We start from the raw sequence: 19,397 nt of genomic DNA on the forward strand, positions 1-19,397 counted from the left end.
AACTTCATTTTTACTAATTCTTTTTTTATTTTTAAAGTCATCTGTTTGTTTTTTTTTACTGGGAATAATAAACAGCCAGATGACATATGACTGTACTAACATGCTTGGTAAGCTGAGGCAGGAGGATAGTGAGCTCAAGGCTAGCCGAGGCTTCATTCTGAGACTTTTCCCCATCCGACACACATGCACAGTGAAAGGTTCTGGCCCCACAAGCATGACGACAGTGCCGCTAACACAGCCCACAGCTGCAGCTTCCTCCACCCATCTAGTTTCTTAGCCATACATCCAGTTTTGCACACAAATCGGGAACGTATTCACAATGTGTTTCTTCCCTGGTCCTGACACAAGTTGAATCTTTGCTTTGCATGGAAAGCCCCGTGAGCATTCTGGGATGCATGCCCCATGTCTGTGAGCCAGTGTCCTCTATGCCATTGGGTCCTAGAACCAAGTCCAGCGACCTAAGTTCCATCCCTAGCACACACACAGTGGACAGGAGAAACGTTTCTTGCTATTGTTTTGAGAATCAAATCTGGCAGGCTGTTCTCTGCCCTCTATTTGAAGCAATGCACACACAAACATACATATGATGTGATTTAAAAATTCCAATAAATGAATAAATCAATCCAGGGTGATTTTCCATAGTCAGGAGAGATGAAAGAATAATAAAAATAATGGTCTTCTACATTATTAAGGGCCTAGTTAAGTGTAAAGTTTACAGGAAGCAGAAACTGCGACCTCCATTTTAGGAACAGATTAATCAATAGAGAGAGAATCCACAAGAGAAAATTCACATCACTTAAAAGGAATCCAAAGATGTAGTATGACCCTCCCTACCTCTCTTCCCCCATCCCTCACCATCCCCCAATACCGCGAATTGAACCTACAGCCTTGAACTTGCTAAGCGACACTCTGTCACTGAGTTGGTCCCCAGCCTCCTGCGATACATTTCTAATCCACAGGGAGAAAGAAATGTTCAAAGAGTGGGCTTGAAGCAATTTCTCTTTCCTATGGAAAAAAAGTAAAAGCCTCAAAGATAGCTTGATATAATTAAACCAAGCCACATCTCACACCATGCTAAAAAACAAAATGCAGCTAGATTAAAGACTTTTGGGTAATAAAATAAAACAAGACCCAGAAAAATTGTGGGGGAAATATTTACTATTTCAGCATGTAGAAGCCCATCCCAAGTATGTTACAAAAACTGAAAGTAAGGACTGGTGGGAGGGTTCCTCGGCTAAATATGCTTGCCTAGCAAATGGTGGCCCGGGTTCAGTCTCTAGAGCCATGTAAAGGTGGAAGGAGAGAAACAGCTAGTTCCTGAAGGCTGCCCTCTGACCTCCACACACATACCCTAGAACACAAGTACACTTACAGAGTATGGCTAAAGATTATTTTTTTAGTTTAAAAGTTACACAGAGAAAAAAAAATGACCACTTAAAATTTGCAATCTATGAGCAGCGGGAAAAATCGTCCAAGTAAATAGTTGCAAACAAGTCAGCAGGCCTGACAGAACACTTGCGAGGCAAACAGAAGATAAAGACATAACAGCCGCCATGCAGAAAGAGCACCTGTAAATCGACTTGGAAGAGAAGAACAATGCAAAAGACAGCCGGGGAAAGAATGGGGCATAGGACTGACAGTGAAGAAAACAGCTCTCCAGCCTCGAAAACCGTCCAAGCTCCTTGCAACTAAGAAATTCAAATTTAAAATACAATTCTATATTTTAGATCTATACTATTAGTAAAAGTTAAAAACAGAGGTGGCATCCAGAATTGAGGTGGGGCCTTGAAGGGTCTCCTATAATGTCTACGGGTTCAATTAGAACTATTTAATTTAGAACTATTTAGAAGTTGTCTTTCAGATTTTTTAACTGCTCAGTCCCTCCAACAAAAGCACAGATGAAATTCCCCTCGAGGCACCCATCATGCTAGAATGCTGCTTTAAGTCCTGTGCCCCCCACCCTGAACAATGGAGCAGAACCAGTCACAAGTACAAGGAGGATCAAATCAGCCACAGCAGGCCCCAAATGTGGACAGTTACTCTGATGCTAAAGAAAGGACACGTCCTCAAGGGCTGTCAGGAAAAGCCAGTCATGATTTATCAGAAAGCAGAGAAAAGAGTTACACTCATATAGTAATATCTAAGGTATGATCCATTTCACAAAGCAAAGAAAGGAACAAACAGCCAGACAGATGCAGACGCATTTAAGGAGTGAGGTGAGCAGGACGCAGTGAAGTGTGGGAACACACAGCTTTTAAAACTCTGTGCTGTTATTCTTTAAGTGTGCTTTGAAGGTGCATGCAATTCTGTATATACATATCCTGTATGTGCGCCTGCATGATTAACCACATGGCCCAGGGCAAAGCCATGACTATTTTTATTTTTGAAATGAGAAGACAGTCCTGGTTTACCCAAGAAACTCACACCCTGTGAGAGGTGAAGGCGGGTCCCAGTGTCCTTCCCCTCGGCAGCCCACCCACCGACCTGAAGAACTGACTGACTAGGTGATGAAGGGCTGTGGAGAGCTAGAGAGCAAGCCAAGGTCTGTCCTTAAGAATATTTCTGCTCATGCCAGTGCTGTAACCATACAATGCACACAATATTGCTGAGAAGCAGGGAAAACTTAACCAACACCTTGGGGTAATTCCTATCACTATTTTGGAATTTTTCTGTTATAGTTGTGTTACTCACTGCCCCCTCTGTGTTTACATGTTTCTGAAAATTGAACCCAGAGCTTTATTTATACATGCCAGACAAAACACCACCCTTTAATATAACCCAGACCTTTTCATAGCATCTTTAAAAACATTTACTATCGTAGATGTGCAAATATGTGTATATATGCATATATACATATATATATTTAATTTACAGCAATCATTTTCTTAGGTCATTCGATTCTTCATAAACTGGGCTGGTGACATGCCTCACAAGGGTAAAGGCACCTGCCACCAAGTCTAAGGGGAGATAAACATAGGAGAAGAGAATTCACTCTTGAAAGTCACACACAGGCAACGCAAAATAAATGAATACAATATAAAAATAATACCTTAAATCTTCATAAGTATTAAAATTTAAAGATCTAGCTGGGCAGTGGTGACATTCACCTTTAATCCCAGCACTAGCGAAGCAGAGGCAGGCGGATCTCTAAGTTTGAGACCAAACTGGTCTACAAAGTTCCAGGACAGCCAGAGCTACAAAGAGAAACCCTGTCTTAGAAAAACCAAAAGTAAAAGTAAAATAAAATAAAATGTAAAAACTATATCAATTTTTAATAGCAGTATTTTATGTGCCATTAAATTTCATCCCCTTATCTGGTTCCTGATCACCACAGCAGGGCACGCCATCTAAGACAACGTTTATGGAGCCCATCTTCTCTGCAAGACCCTGAGAAGACAGACACACGTGCTTCATACCATGCAGAGAAATTAATTTTGGGTGGATTACAGGGATAAAAGGGGTAAGAAAAAAATCACAGAAAGACTTGCATAAAGTTGGTGAAAACCTTTACCAGAGCTTTCTGTCAGAGAACCCTTTCGAACTCCTAAGGTTGCATCAGAAACCACAGCAACAACAACAGAAAAAAGATAACTTGATTTGGCTGCCTAACATTTTGAAGTAAAGGTCAAACAGCAACCTGAGGAAAATATTTGTGACAGTTGTGACAAAAGATGAATATCCATAATAAAGAGCTCACACAAATCAATAAAAGCCACCCACTGAGACCTCACTATCTAACAAGGCAAAAGACTTAGGGTTGTTGCAGTGCCCTAGACAACAGCCACTAGCCATAGTGCAATATGCAAATTTAGATTTAAATTCAAGGCTTAAATGAATTAATTCTACATTTAAATTAATAATTCATATTCTGTAGCAGAATCTGGCTAGTAGTTACTAGATGATGTGGATTTAGACCATTTTTAATATACTATAAAGTTTGATTTAAAAGCACAGTTTTAGATAATTCGGCAAAAACAGATGCATAGGCAACCACTCAACACATGCAAACTTTCAATTCTCAAACAATATAAGTAATGCAAATGATCATCTAATTCGGGATAAACCAGATGCTAAACTGCAGAACAGAGATATCGACCCTCCGAGAAATCAGTAATCAGTGTGCACCGAGAGCTACAGAGACTTAGGGCTGTGGCAGCGCCGCAGCACTCGGGAGGCAGAGGCAGGTGGATCTCTGAGGTAGATCGAGGCCAGCCTTGTCTACAGACTGAGTTCTGGACCAGCTGGGGAGGAGTTCCAAAGAAATTTAGGAAAGCAGTCTTATGCAGGAGCTGATTTATCCCCGAATTATTTATAGAGTCAGAGACCACCTTCCTACCCTGAAACCGAAAATCCGACCTGAGGGAAGTGTGACTGTCATTAAGGTCAGTAGGCAGGCAAGCAATCGATAAACCTCTGATCTGCCCGAATTGTTAATAACTTGGGAAATGTACTCAAATAAGGCTCCGTGTGAAAAGCAACAGCAGTGGGACTTGATGGTGCTAGCCTGTGATCCCAGCTCTCGGAGGCTGAGGCCAGAGGACAGCAAGTTTAATGCCAACCTGGGCTACATAACAAGTCCCAGACTGACCTTGGAAAACTAACGAGGTTCTTTTTCAAAACGAAACCAATGCCACCCATGACAATAAGGCATTCAAAACTAACAGGACAGCATCAGCCAGAAAAATATAGTGACTTTTTTTTAAAATAAACAACTCTGAGATTCCATTTTACACCTGTCAGAATGGCCAAGATCAAAAACCCTGACGACAACTTATGCTGGAGAAGATGTGGGGTAATGAGAACATTCCTCCATTGCTGGTGGGAGTGCAAGCTGGTACAGTCTCCTAGGAAATTAGGATGGTGATTTCTCAGAAAATTAGGATACAATTTACCTCAAGACCCAGCAATACCACTCACTGTTGGATATATACCCAAAGGATGCTCAATCATATCACAAGGACATGTGCTCAACTATGTTCATGACAGCATTGTTTGTAATAGCCGGAACCTGGAAACAACTTAAATGCCCCTCGACAGAAGAATGGATAAAGAAAATGTGGTACATTTACATAATGCAGTACTACACAGCAGGAAAAAGTAATGCCATCTTGAAATTTGCAGGCAAATAGATGGATCTAGAAAAAAATATATACTGAATGAAGTAACCCAGACCCAGAAATTCACTCATTTTAGACAAAAAAAAAAAAACAAAGAAAAACCAGCCTACAGGCCAAAACCCCAGAGAACCTAGACAACAAAGAGGACCCTAAGAGAGACATACATGGATCTAATCTACTAGGAAGAAGGAAAAGACAAGATCTCCTGAGATTGGGAGCATAGGGGTCACGGGAGAGGGTAGAAAGGAAGGGGAAAAGGTAGAGAAGGGAGTAGAGAAAAATGTATAGCTCAATGAAAACAATTTAAAAAATTTTAAAAAATAAAATAAAAAATAAAGTGATTTTAAACAGTAATAAATAAATAAATAAATGCCACCAAGCGGTGGGCACACACTTTAATCCCAGCACTGGGGAGGCAGAGGCAGGCTGATCTCTCTGAGTTTGAGGCCAGCTTGGTCTACAGAACAAGTTCCAGGACAGCTAGGGCTGTTACACAGAGAAACCTCGTCTCGGAAAACAAAAAATATATATATAATTAATTAATTAATTAATTAATAACAAAACAAAAAAATCAGAAGTCAGGAAAGTATCACTTGGTGAGCAGATTCTGAATTGTGTGCTCCTCAGCAATGGCGGTGTGTTAACTTTGTGAGGGGGGCTCACCTGAACTCAAGATCCTCCTGGCAGAGTGCTAGAATTATAGGTGTGTTCCATAACTCCTGGCATTTTTGAATGTGTGTGTGTGTGTGTGTGTGTGTGTGTGTGTGTGTTGAGTGGGGGACAGGCAGAGGCAGGATTATCCAGGTCTCCTCACCTGCAGGCTCAGCATATAGCAGCCACCTGCCTCACCAGGCACCGAGACGTTTCCCTAACCCAAGGCTGGCAAAGAGCCAGGCCTGTACACAGCAGCCCTTCTGGGAGATACGAGAGCTGCTGTTTCAGCAACTGGGGAATGCTTGTGTTGCACACGTGCGTGGCCAACTTGGGCCCAGAGTGCACAGCACAGTAGGTTCTTGACTGGGGAAAGACATGCTTTTTAAAACCTCCAAAAAGGACAGGAGGAAGCGGTTCCAATCTTCAAACAGCGGTTACCTAGGGAGGTGGGAAGAAGGGTTTCCTTTTTTAGCTTAAAGAAACAAGAAAAGATCATGCCCAAGGAACATGACGCCTTTGCAGTGCAAGAAAAAGAGAAGGAGAAGGGTAAAGCTTGAAAGGAGGGAAGCTGAAGAGCCCAGTGGAGGACAGCCGGCGTTGTAGTGAGAGTGACCGTGGGGGACAGCAGGGGCTGTAGTGAGAGTGACCGTGGGGTACAGAGAGTGACTGTGGGGGACAGCCGGCACTGTAGTGAGAGTGACCGTGGAGGACAGCAGGGGCTGTAGTGAGAGTGACCGTGAGGGACAGAGAGTGACTGTGGGGGACAGCCAGCGCTGTAGTGAGAGTGACCGTGGGGGACAGAGAATGGCCGTGGGGGACATGTGGATATCAGTAAGCATTTTCCCCCAAGAATTGTATGTAGGTTTCAAACTTTTTCCAAGGGCTAGTGAAAAATTTTAGGGGAAAAAAATGGCATTAAGAAAGCCAAGCTTGGATTGGTGTAGTGATGCACACCTTTAATACCAGCGCTAGGGAGGCAGGCAGATTTCTGAGTTCGAGGTCAGCCTGGTCTACAAAGCAAACTCCAGAACATCCAGAGTTACACAGAGAAACCTTGTCTCGAATAAACAAACAAACAAACAAGAATCCTATCTCAAGACAAGAAAAAATAAAAAGAAAGGAAGGAAGGAAGAAAAGAAAGCTTATGAAGGATATGGTGGAATGTGCCTGAAATCCTAGCAGCAGGCCACACAGCAGAAGAATCAAGAGTTCAAAGTTATCCTACACCAACCTGGTTACATGAACCCTGTCTCAAAAAGCAAACAAAAAAACCAAACTGAACTCCAGGTCCTCGGGTCTATGAGGGACACTGAGTCTACTACCGACAGGAACTGAGGGCTAGGGTGTCTCAGCGCCAAAGAAGAGTCACAGAAAGATGGAGCCTGCCTGCTAAGCCACCTGCCGGTCTCTGTAGTTCCCATTTAAGCCTCATTGCCCACCACTCACAGAAAGTAAGGCTTGTTATTTTATAGCCTTCAGATAAACAGTCAGCGAATTGTTTCTCACAGTCGGAGCAAACTGGAGAGGAATCCGCTCTGCCGTGTGTGGCTGATAAGCAATCTATGGCATTTATCTGTCACTTATAGATCTTTTGTTTCCTCTGAGAACCTGGGGTGCCTGTACCACCCCCCTTGGTGCCCACAGGATACCCTAAGAGTTCTATCTGGTCGAGCAAGACAAGAGTTCCCAAGCCCACATGCTCCAGGCCCTAAGACCCTAGAAACAAAGAAAAGGCACTGAACATCAAGAATGCCACACAAGGTTTGGTAGCACAGGCCTATAATCCCAGCCCTGAGGAGCCCACAGAGAACAATCATGTGTTTGAGACTAGACTGAGCCACAGAGTTCAAAGTCAGCCTGGGAAAGCTAGTGGGCTTCTGTCTCCAGAAAAAAAAGGTAAAAAGATAAGGAGCTGGGTGTGTGGCTCAGTGCTAGAGCACTTGCCCAGCACATATGAGGGTCTGCGTGCGATCCTCAGTACCACAAAAGGGGCCCCCACTTCAGGGGAAGAAACACTTCTCAGAACAGAGCGGGCCAGCCCCTCCAGCGGATCAAGCTGTGGTCCAATTCCTCTTGTTGCTTGGATCCTCAAATTCTCTAGTGTCTCAGGTTTGTTTGTCACCTGAAGCTGGAGCAGGGTGTGGGAGTTAGCCCTCAAGACCCACTGTTCTTGTCTCACACTTTGAGGAGCTGGAGGTAGACCTTGGCTTGGCACAGAAGTGGTCTACTCCTGGGGTCTGAGCAGGTGGTTCAGAAACGCGGTGAGGGTGGGGATAGCTCAGTCAGCAGAGTACTTGCCGAGTGTCTAGGAGCCTTGAGTTAGACCCTGAGCCAGGCACGGTGGTATATTTCTAGAATCCCAGTCAGTATTAATGATTTGAAGGCAGGTGGGTGAGGTGTTCAAAGTTCTCCTAGACTATTTAGCAAGTCAAAGACCAGCTTAGGAATATATGAGATCCTGTCTTAAATAATAAAATCATTTTTCCCAGAAGGGAACAAGATGAGCAGGAAGGACACACATTCTCTGGGGTCAGACAAGGAACGGAACTGTTAACATCCAGATGAGATTCCCTGCGCTTTCAAGGGCTACAGGCAACAATAGGTTAGGTGGCCGCTGCAAGGAAAGTACTAGAAAATATTAACTTCCTCTAGCATGGTTTTTCTGGTTGTTGCTGTCACAGCAACAAGGAAGGCTGAGACTGGGGGATAATAGGAAGAAAGGACCCAGGGGCCAGAATCTGACATCCCAGGCACACGACCTTGGGGGCTTCCTCTTGCCTGTCAGCCCTGAACAGGAATAAAACAGGCCGCAGCAGCCAGACCCAGGGATGCTTCGGCACAGCACTGGGGAGGGGACGGAAATCCAGGCTGTTGTCACCTCTGGGAGAGCAAGTGATGGCTCACAGGGCTTGGCAGTTTCTTGAGCAGAGAGCAAATGTGCTTTCTGTAGCAAACCAAGAAAACACAAACCCACCCTTCTCACAGAGCCTTTCCTGGGTGTGAGGGCAGAACAGGCCTGAGCTCACAGCTCGAGCCTCCCATGTAGAAAAAAAAAAAAAAAAGGCAACGCTGCACTCACAGACTGCCGGGCAGCTAGGAGAATCCCAGAATGCAAGCAGGCCCTTAAGGTTCCACTCATGGTTGAGGGAACCTTGGAAATGTTCCCAGCCTGAGGCAGCCCTCAGAAGAAGCAGAAAAGAGCTACGGGCCGGGAGGCTCCCAGCAGTCAACCCTGTCTGACTTGATATCAACCCCCCTCCCCAGTTCTCTAAACTCCCCCCACTTCTGCACAATACAAAAGCAGTTCTACAAGTCCCCAGAAGTCTCCCTTCAGAGTAATCCATAACTAGAAATCTGTGGCTAATGGGGACCCTCCCCACCAAGCAGTTTTCTACCCTCAAGGTCACTAAGTGTTTTTCAGCATGAAGGATTCTCCAAGAGGTGGTTTCTGGTGCCCCTGCCTCATTTAGAAAGGAGCTTCCAGACTGGCCAGGGGCCGTCTCCCAGAAGATAGAAACCGCTTCAGAGGTGAGTCAACCCTGAGGCCTCACAGGGCATCTAGATCAAGCGTGTCTTGAGGCCCTCCATCAACACCTACTTTCCTCATTCCCAGCCTCCTCACCCAGCTTTGTCCTGAAGAGGGCCAGACAAAGGAGCCAAGGGCTCTCACCGACCTGACCATCCTCCTGTGTGTCTAGGAAACATCCCCCAACACGATTGGCCCTTCTAACCTACGTTTCATGCTGCAAGGCCGCAGAGTTGGGTGTGTCCTAACAGAAGACTTCCTTTAGTGGGCAGTGCCCAGTGTGGCACCCCCAGGGCTTAGAATCAGCATCCTGGGTCCCTGTTGGTTCCTTAGCTTGTCACATGACCACAGATGGGCCACCTCACCTCCCTAGGAAGTGAAACAAAGTTTACCTGGCTATCTTGTGTTGCTGTGAAAATGACACTGACTAGAGAGGTCACGGTAAAAATTCACCATCAGCAACTGACTCCAATAGGCAGGAGCTGTTGTTAAGGGTAACCAATGTTCTTCCTGGGCAGGGCAGCAAGGACCGTCCTCATTTGCAATTGAAATAAAAAGATATTCAGGGGAAGGCAGAGGAGTCTCATTCCAAAACAGCAAAAGAAATTCATTTCCCTTTAATAATACCCATAGGGCCCCAGAGCAGCGAGGAATGTGGCTCAACACAAAACCATAAACCCACTTAGAACCTTATAAAGCGATTGTTGCTGTTGTCTTTACGTTTTTTTCTGTTTCGCAGTTCATATCCAGCAGACAATGTACTGGGCTATGTCAAAAAGTTGGGGTTACCTTCAAGTTTTAAATCTTTCTCAGGGGGAGGCTTAAACCCCTAAGCTGTAAGTCCCCAGGGAAGGAGACACAGAAGAGCTCCTAAACCCAGGCAAGAGTCCCCTAGAGTCTCCAGGCAGCTGGACCCAGATAAGAAGACAGTTGAGCTTTCCTGTCTCTCTGTGGGGTGTTGGAGTCACCTCCTCTAGCCTGGGCTTATTTCCCTCACTTCTAGCCTAAGAAGAGGTACTACCACCACCTGCCAGGGCTGAGCCGTGAGACATTACTGAGAACGCATTGTACAAAAATGCAGCGCGAAAGCCAATCACCAGGACCAACGGGCCCACAGCTCGCCCCACCCTCAAGGCCACTTTGCAGCAGAAAAGCCACTGTCTCTGACGCCGCTGTGGCTTTGTGTGTTTTACACCTTCCCCGATCTCCAGCTCTCTGAAAGCCCTATTTACTCTGTGATGTGCAATCTGTGGGTGGCAGCAGAGCTTCGGGGTAGATAGTGTGCATTTGCACAACACACGCACCCGTCTCGGTAGAGTGTACCAACCAACTGTTGCTTGACCATGCATTAAATACAAGCAGAAAGAGAGAAAGAGCACCCCCTACACAAACTACCATGGGTAAATTCAGAAGAAAAAGGATACAAGCAGGCTGATAACATTCAGAGAAAATTCAAGAACAGGTCAAACATGTCAAAAGACTAATAGACACATGGATACAAGCACCAAGTGGGAACAAGCACACAGTGGGGCTTGTGGGCACTGCTCACACGGGTGTGCCCTGTTTGTGAAGTCACCTGGTCAGTGATGGTATATGCACTTCTCTGGACGCATCTATATTTAAGTAGTTTTCTCTTAATGTGGGCACTGTGCCTAAGTGCCAGCTCCGTGGTTGCACATCTGTGACGTCAGTCGCAGGAATGAGAAGCTCCCGCTCTGTGGTATTATTGGGTGGCCAGAGTCCGTCAGTGGACCTCATGTTTCTACTCCTGTCTCCAAGCATTAGCATTGTTACTCACTCTGTGATGTTTGGCTAAAACAACTCAGTGGATTTATAGTCTAAGTAAACACCATCAAAATTCTCTCTCTCAAACAACAACAAAAATGAATAAATAATTCAAAAATGTTTCTTTGAAAGATTCCTGTAGTCCAGATTTGTTACAGAGCCAAGAATGACCTCCCACTCTTAATCCTCCCGCCTCACTTCTCAAGTGCTCAAATTATAAGTACATGCCATCTTGCCTGACTTAAAAACAAAACTTGCTATCACTTGGTAAAACGTGACTTTGGTATGTTTAGAATTTGATTTCTAGTGTATTGAATTAGGACAAATTAGAGCAAAGTCATAATACTAAGGTTAAAATGTCCACCTCAGCTCCAGTCAAGCCCTCCTGGAACTCCTAGCACCATGAAAACCATTGTAACTGTCATAGTCACCAACACCATCCTCACCATCATCAGCACCAACAGCAGCACCATTTTCAGGACATCATCACCACCTCTGATGCTGCCCCCCCATCATCATCATCACGAATATCATACATGCAAAACCAATAGATATATATTTCTGCATCACCCATTACAGCCAGCCAGACACGACCCTGAGCTACACAGAGATTCAAGTCAGAAACACAGGGCCTCCCAGAAGGATTGGGTGCTGGAAAGTGTGGAGCTCCGAGCAGAGTCCCACGCTCCATGCCACATTGAGTCCCCCACTACCACCGGGCCAAGGCAAGGGCTCCTCACAGGCTTCACCCTATTCGTTGCTGACAGACCACAACCTGGACCTTCAGAGGGGGGTGACGACCAAAGGGAACTGCAGTCTGCCACTCAGCACGCCACAGAAAGTGTCTGCCTGTCCCTTTCTCCCTCCTTCCCTCCTCCCTCCCTCCCTTCTTTCCTTCCTTCCTCCTTTCCTTTCTTTCTTATCACAACACATGCACATGTGTTCCCTTCCATTTTTTTCATTTTTCAAGACAGGGTTTCTCTGTAGCTTTGAAACCTGTCCTGGAACTAGCTCTTGTAGACCAGGCTGACCTCGAACTCACAGAGATCCGCCTGCCTCTGCCTCCTGAGTGCTGGGATTAAAGGCGTGTGCCACCACCACCCGGCCCCTTCCACTTTTAAAGACAGGGCCTCACTATGCAGTCCAAGCTAAGCCCAGACTTACTCTGTAATCCAGACAAGCCTTGAATTTGTGATCCTTCTGCCTCAACCCCCTGAGTAGCTGGGATTACAAGTTTGTGCCATCAGGGTTGGTTGAAATTCATCCCCAGATAGATCCATTCCTCACAGTTCTGGGATGCTCAGGATACCCTCAATGATCCCAGCAGTGGCTACAAACCTACTCAGGTCACCCCTTTTTAAGTAAGTCCAGTATATCACCATTCATCTCACATATTAAAAATGTTGCTGTTTAAAATCATCAGAACCTTTGATTGAAATAATATTGTTTAAGGGGAAATAGAGACCTTAGATCTTTTGAAAAAATTATTGTGCAAATATAGTACAGTTATTTTAAGCACAAAAGAATAACCGCAAATGTCCACAATAAGAATTCCTCTCTCTCTCTCTCTCTCTCTCTCTCTCTCTCTCTCTCTCTCTCTGTGTGTGTGTGTGTGTGTGTGTGTGTGTGTGTGTGTGTGTGTGCATAAGATTCAAACTGAGAAGATGGCTCATCAGGTAAAAATCACTTGTGACTCAAACCTGATTACCTGAACTCTATTCCTAGAACTCACATCGAAAGTCAAAATCAAATGGAGCAGTGCACATCTATAATCCCAGCATTCTGCCGTGAGAGGGGAGGCGGAGGAGACCTGAGAATCAGTGGCTGCTTGCTAGGCCTACTAGCCTGGAGTATGCAGCGCAGCAGAAATCAGACAGACCCTGCCAGCGGGGCATGGCAGCACAAACCTATAAGTTCAGCACTCGGAAGGCAGAGGCAGGTGGATCTCTGTGTGGCTAAGGCTAGCCTGGGCTACACAGTGAAGACACTGTCTCAGTAATAAATGCAAGAGGGAGATTCCCTCAACAAATTGGAAAGTGAGTACCGACTCACAAGTTATCCTCTGACCTGCATGCTGGTGCTGAGGCATACCTGCACTCACACTCAAATACAAACAAACAAACAAATTTAGCAAGGCAGGTTCAAAGGTTAAATAAGAGCTTGACTATAGCTCAGAAGAGTGAGTTCCTGCATGCATCTCCAGCACTGCAAAAAAAATACATATTTATGTTTACTTGTGTCTGTGTATGCATATGTGTGTAATACAAATATAAAAGATTATATTATATATCATTTATATACACTGCCGACTTTGAAACTTAATGTAATGATTGTAACTAGGAACAGAAAAAAGAGAAACAAACTTACATACGGCCTACTACGTTTGCAGTGGTTATATGCGGATGGTAGGATTGTGGGCAGTTTCGCTTACTTTTTACTTTGTGTTCCACTGTGTTTGTTGACTTTCCTCAGTCAGCATCAGTTATTCTTTTTAGCAAGGAAAACCATGCTGTAAAGATCTCAAATGCTTTGGACAATTGCACAAACACATCAACGATTATCATTAAGAGCTTTTCTGCAGATGCCTTGTAACTTATCTCTAAATGATTTCTGGAAGATATATGTTTGCTTTGAAAATAATTAAACAATGTAGGCATCATCCACAAAAGCAAAAGCCTACCCACGCTCAAGCCTATTTCCATATCTTTCAAGCCCACCCCACAATTACTGCATCATCCTTAATTCAGAATTGTGCAAAATCCTTTCTATGGCTATAGAAACCCTGTCTAGCTACACATTTCATACGTATTTGACTCAGATAGATGACAATGCACAAACCATTATAAAGTTTGGTCACATCTACATCAGTGCTCCAGGGTGTTTTGGCCTTTTATCTTTTTCTTTGCTCAGCGCAAGGATTGCTTGCCCCATGCTAGGCAAGCGCTCTGCCGCTGACCTCCATCCTAGGCCCTCATCTCACTTTTTGTCTTTGAGACAAAGTCTCACTAACTGTATCCTCTTGCCTCAGCCTCAGTAACAGCTTCAGGCCTGTTGTCTCCTCTTCTGAGGGCTCTGGAGTGTGGCAGGGCTGGAATTCCCTTTTGTTTCTCCTGTTCTTTCCCTTCCCTCTGAGTGGCTGAAATACCCTTCCATGGGACCCTACCTCCCACCCAGTAAGTTTCTCTAAGGAAACATTGTGGATGAGCCTCCTACCGTTTAAAACTATCACCTAGTTTTAAGTCACATGTATTTATTGTATATGTTTGGGTGTGTGCACATCACTCCTCCCTGGGTTGAGGGAAGAGTGAACAGCGAGACTTCTGGGTCCTGATAGGTAGTAGCTAGTGTGGGAGAGATGAGAGCATTCAGGGAAGGAGGTCAGAGGACAACTTGCAGGAGCCACTCGTGTGCCTGTACCATGTGGGTTTCTGAGGTGGAACTCGGAGTGTCAGGCTTGGTAGTTAGGGCATTTACCAGCTAAGCCATCTCGCTGGCCCTGTGAGTGAGTTTTTGAAAGAGTATTATAAGAGTATTATGGTTTTCAACATCTGGTTCTTTTAAGAAAACTTTCACAGATTGCTCAGGTACTGACCAGTTTTCTAAACGATACTCTGACCCCGTGAGGTCATAGACCGAGGAATCTCAATGACCAGCTGGATGGAGAAGGTCCTTTGTATCTCAGGGAAACTGGGGTCTAGGGACAGCCTCCATGTCAGACACACCGCTGGTAGGACTGAGTCCTGACTCAGGACTCAACCCTACCCCCTTCTCACCTGTGCCTTCTCACCTGTCCCCTCCTCACCTGTGCCCTTCTCACCTGTGCCCTCCTCACCTGCGCCCTCCTCACCTGTCCCCTCCTTACCTGTGCCCTTCTCACCTGTGCCCTCCTCACCTGTCCCCTTCTCACCTATACCCTTCTCACCTGTGCCCTCTCACCTGTGCCTTCTCACCTGTCCCCTTCTCACCTGTGCCTTTCTCACCTGTCCCCTCCTTACCTCTGCCCTTCTCACCTATCCCACACTGGCTACTACCTAGCAGGACCCAGAAGTCTTTCTGTTCACTCTTCCCTCAGTCCAGGAAACCCATCCTGCCACCTAAACCCTTCCACCTTCCCTGACTTCCACACAGGTGCCAATCGCTACATCTTCTCCACAGTGCCCTCAGGTTGATCCTTTCCACAGGCAATCCTAATTTCCTGGGAGAGACTGCCACGTTGGCGGGAACTCCCAGGGTCCAGGCTGCTGTGTGTACCCATGCTGCATGATCCCCTACCACCCATACTTTCATTTGTTCAAGAGCAGGGTTTGTGCCCCAGGCCGGGTACTTGGGAGAGCAAGTCTAGGCTGGGTGATCAAAGAGGCAGAACGAGTTTCAGGAACAACACTGCTCCAGGGGGCTGGGATTGTCCACTGCTCTAAGAGTGAGGACTGCCGCCCTGCCCCATGAGGCTCTCCACCATCTAGAGGGCCCACTAGGAGCATTCCTACAGGTGTGTTGGTTCAACTTCACAACCCAGGCTCTGTATGTCCACCTGCTTTATAGACGGCAGCCAGACCAAGATCATAGCAGGATCTGCAGACTTGTGGTCTCCCAGTGGTATCTCTACTATAACCCACAAGAGTTCCTGTCCAAATGGGTGCACTCACCTGAAATAAAAGTCAAGTGGCATGTGAAAAGGGGACATTCGCCTGCTAGGTGACCTGGAGGTATATTTCAAACCTCACTGTGGGTGAGCTGTGCACCTTGGGGAATTCACCTAACCTCACTGGTCAAGTAGGTAGCCCATGGGCTTGTGTCCTGAGGCACGTTTTCTCCACTCAAATGTTTACCCTGTGGTCAAACAAGCTCAATGTCACTCATAAGAGAAAGAAAGTGTGAATTGGAGCTGTGGGTTAGCTGTGGGGACAGTGGGGGTGGGAGGCTGGGCCCCTCATCCAATAGCCTCCACATAGCACCCCTTGTGGGACAGCATGGAACAAGCCTGAGGTGCCTGGCCTCACACTGGGGCACTTTGTGCTTCACTAGCCCTGTGTGTCATCACCACAGAAGCTTCCAGAAGCCCTGTGATGGAAGAAGATGGATCTCAGAAAGGGGAGTAACTTGCCTAAGATCCCACACAGATTATAGGCTGGCTTCTAGACCCCAAGTCTGTTTCTATCCAACTGTAAAAGCTGTCATTGGAAGCCTACAACCATGGATTCTTCGCCTGTCCCTCTGAGCCTGGGGGCATATCACAGGGTAGCCTTCTTCAAACACATCACACAAGGGGGATTTAGGTAATTTGCTTCATTAAGTGACTCAGTTTCACCATAGATATGAGCGTCTGGTTCTGTCCCAAAGGAGGCAGTAGGGAGCCTACTGAGCAGCTAGCCCCTCTAGGGGCCCAGGAAAAGTACCCTGCTTCCAGATTCTCTACATCTGCTTAAAAGTTCAAGCTGATGCCCTCCCACCAGCAAGATGTAAATCCTCTAGGTCCCCAAACAGAGAAAGCCCCTCCTCTGAGGGCATCTGGCACACACACACACACACACACACACACACACACAGAGAGAGAGAGAGAGAGAGAGAGAGAGAGAGAGAGACAGGCAGGTGTCTAGAAAACAGCTGATCTCAGGGTCATCCTCATGGTACACAGGAACCAACTGAGGACTCCAGCATGACAGGACTCACCTAAGGTCCCAGAGCAAAGGCCACACTTCAAATGGCAGGTGCTGGAGGGCCAGCAGCCCTCCCTCACACAGACAGTCCCTTCAGTAGGGGAGCGTGGTGCCATCCCCTTCCGTGTGCATACACACATACACACACAGACACACAGACACAGACACACACACACACACACACACACACACACACTCCACTCCCAGGGAAGGAGCAAAGTTGGGCCAGGAGGGGTGCACTCCCGAAGCTGTGTAGGGAAACTGGAAAGCCAGTCTGCACTGGTTATGCTCAAAGCTGCCAAGTACAGAAGGCGATTCCAGCTACTGCTCTAAGCACCTTCAGCCTCCCAGCTCTCCTTCTACCCTCGACTCCACCCCTTTCCCCCACACTCCGAGTGTCCAGTTGCCAACTCCCTCCACTCCCCTTTCCAAAAGGACAGGTGTCTGGGATCACTGAGGAGTGGTTCAAACCAGAGGAGTCGAGCAACTCTCCAGCTCTCGGGAGGTTACCTGGTGTAGCCCGGTCAATAGGGCGCGTCTGTCTGTCCCGCGGAGGCTCTGACACTGGCCTAGGGGGCTCACCCACCCCTCCCCAACCTCGGCCTCCACCGAGCAGCGGCATGGAAAACCCAACCAGCTCAGCTGACTTCCTCTTGTGTCATGGAAAGAGCGGGTGTTAGGACAGGAAACTGTCGCCTGGGATCTGGGGCCTGAGTGGGGGCACCAGGGCCAGGGTCCTGGAGGGATGCAAGGGGCGGAACCACCTCGCGGGGTAATTACTAGTGGGCTGTAGGGGGAGGGGCCAGGGGCTGCAAGAGGACCACAGACCCGGGAGTGGCGGGACCGTACCACGAGGGTTCCGCAGGCACAGAGCCGCCAGTAACTGGGGTAATACTTTCAGTTTTCTACAAAGGATGGAACACAGAATGGAAGCCACTTAGTAGATGACCCTCACACCTGCGGAGGGCAAGACTGAAAATAAGCCTAAAGCTCGGGTTTTGGGTTGCCTTTGATAAAAAAGAAAGAGTATGGGGGCTCTGAAGGGGGATGTTGGATTTCTACGTGTGTGAGACTGGAAGCTGCATTCCCATGCTGACTGAGGCCATCCCTCCTGGCTGGGGTCAGTGGACCGTGAAGATGAGTTCTTCCCAGCTGCTGTCTGTAAACTGTGAGGGAATAGGCTGTGAAGGGCACTAAAGAAATAGAAAAGGGGCGCCGGGGATGTAGCTCGGTTGGTAGAGTGTTTGCCCCATAAGCGAGAGGCCGGGCTCCATCCCCAGCACCAACCGTCAAACAGGAACCCTAAGTCCTAAGAGTCCCCTGGTCACAGCAGGAAGGGACTGTGCCTCTCTCTCATCCTTGCATTTCTAGTTCTTTTCGCTTGCTTGCTTGTTTTTTTTTTCTTTTTTCTTTTTTTCTCTTTTTTTTTTTTTTTTTTTTTTGCTTTGTTTTGTTTTGTTCGAGACATGGTTTTTCTGTGTGATAGTCCTGGCTGTACTAGAATTTACTTCATAGATCAGGTTAGCCTCAAATTAAAGGCGTGTGCCACCACCACTGGGCTGCATTTCTAGATCTTGCATAAAGTAAATGTTTGATGAACGAATGAATACATGAACGAATGAATACATGAACGAATGAATACATGAACGAATGAATACATGAACGAATGAATACATGAATGAATGAATGAGTCCAGATTTTCAAAACCATACAATATGGAGATCGCATACCCAACATAAAGATCTCAAACCTAACATAGAGATCATACACCCAGTATGGGGATTTCACACCAACAAGAGATCTCCGTTTCTCTCATACACATACACACATACACACTTGTGCCTAACCACACTGGTGCAAATCCAACATTCACGAAGACACTCTCCTCACTGTACTTACTAGTAAAATATCACTCATGGACTCCTAGGCATAGTTAATTCACACTTCTAAGTCCAGCACTTGTGAGGCTGAGGCAGAAGGATTGCCATAAATTCCAGGTTAGCATGGGGTACCTAACAAGACCCTGTTTTTTGGGGCTGGGTTTTTTGTGGGGGCCATTTTATTTTGTTTTAATTCCCCATAGGGCAGCGGTTCTCAGCCTATGGGTCAAACTTCCTGGGTGTCCAACGACCCTTTCACAGAGGTTGCCTAAAACCATCAGAAAACACAGACACTTACAATATGATTCATAACGGTAGCAAAATTATAGTTAAGAAGCAACAAAAATAATTTTATAGTTGGGGGGTCACCACATAAGGAACTGTATTAAAGGGTTGCAGCATTAAGAAGGTTGAAAATACTGACATCGGGATTCAAGGCAGACTACAGACTTTCAGTGTGGTCCACCATGGCGGGGGTGGAGGGAAAGAGGGGCTTGACAAGGCTAGCATGTCTGTTTTCCCCACTAGACCTGAAGTGTACCCCCTTCCCACCTCCCACAGACCCAGCCCCACTCAGAAGACTGTCTGGCGCTCTTGCCCGGTCCACCCTTCTCACCTCAGATACCCTCTCTCTGGGTGCCCAGCCTATCCCTGCCCCGCATCTCACGAGGACACCTGGCTCTGTCCAGGCATGAGCACGGCCGATGGGCACTATCACAGCTCTAAGCATCTCAAGCAGGAAGCCGGCAGGCTCAGGCCTCCATTCAAATCGGGGCAG

The 19,397-nt window shown here is 46.6% G+C and overlaps 1 long non-coding RNA gene across 1 annotated transcript in view; it reads right to left on the reverse strand.

The window, feature by feature from the left end:
- Positions 1-19,365, reverse strand: part of LOC148121413 (uncharacterized) — a 43,843-nt gene extending 24,478 nt beyond the window's left edge. The window contains exon 1 of the long non-coding RNA XR_015738376.1: positions 17,250-19,365. This is a non-coding gene — a long non-coding RNA (uncharacterized LOC148121413). The remainder of the gene's footprint in view (positions 1-17,249) is intronic.
- Between the last annotated feature and the right edge of the window lie 32 nt (positions 19,366-19,397).

The sequence above is a fragment of the Myodes glareolus genome, chromosome 7, assembly GCF_982192425.1.
Source record: "Myodes glareolus chromosome 7, mMyoGla1.1, whole genome shotgun sequence".
NCBI classification, from domain to species: domain Eukaryota; kingdom Metazoa; phylum Chordata; class Mammalia; order Rodentia; family Cricetidae; genus Myodes; species Myodes glareolus.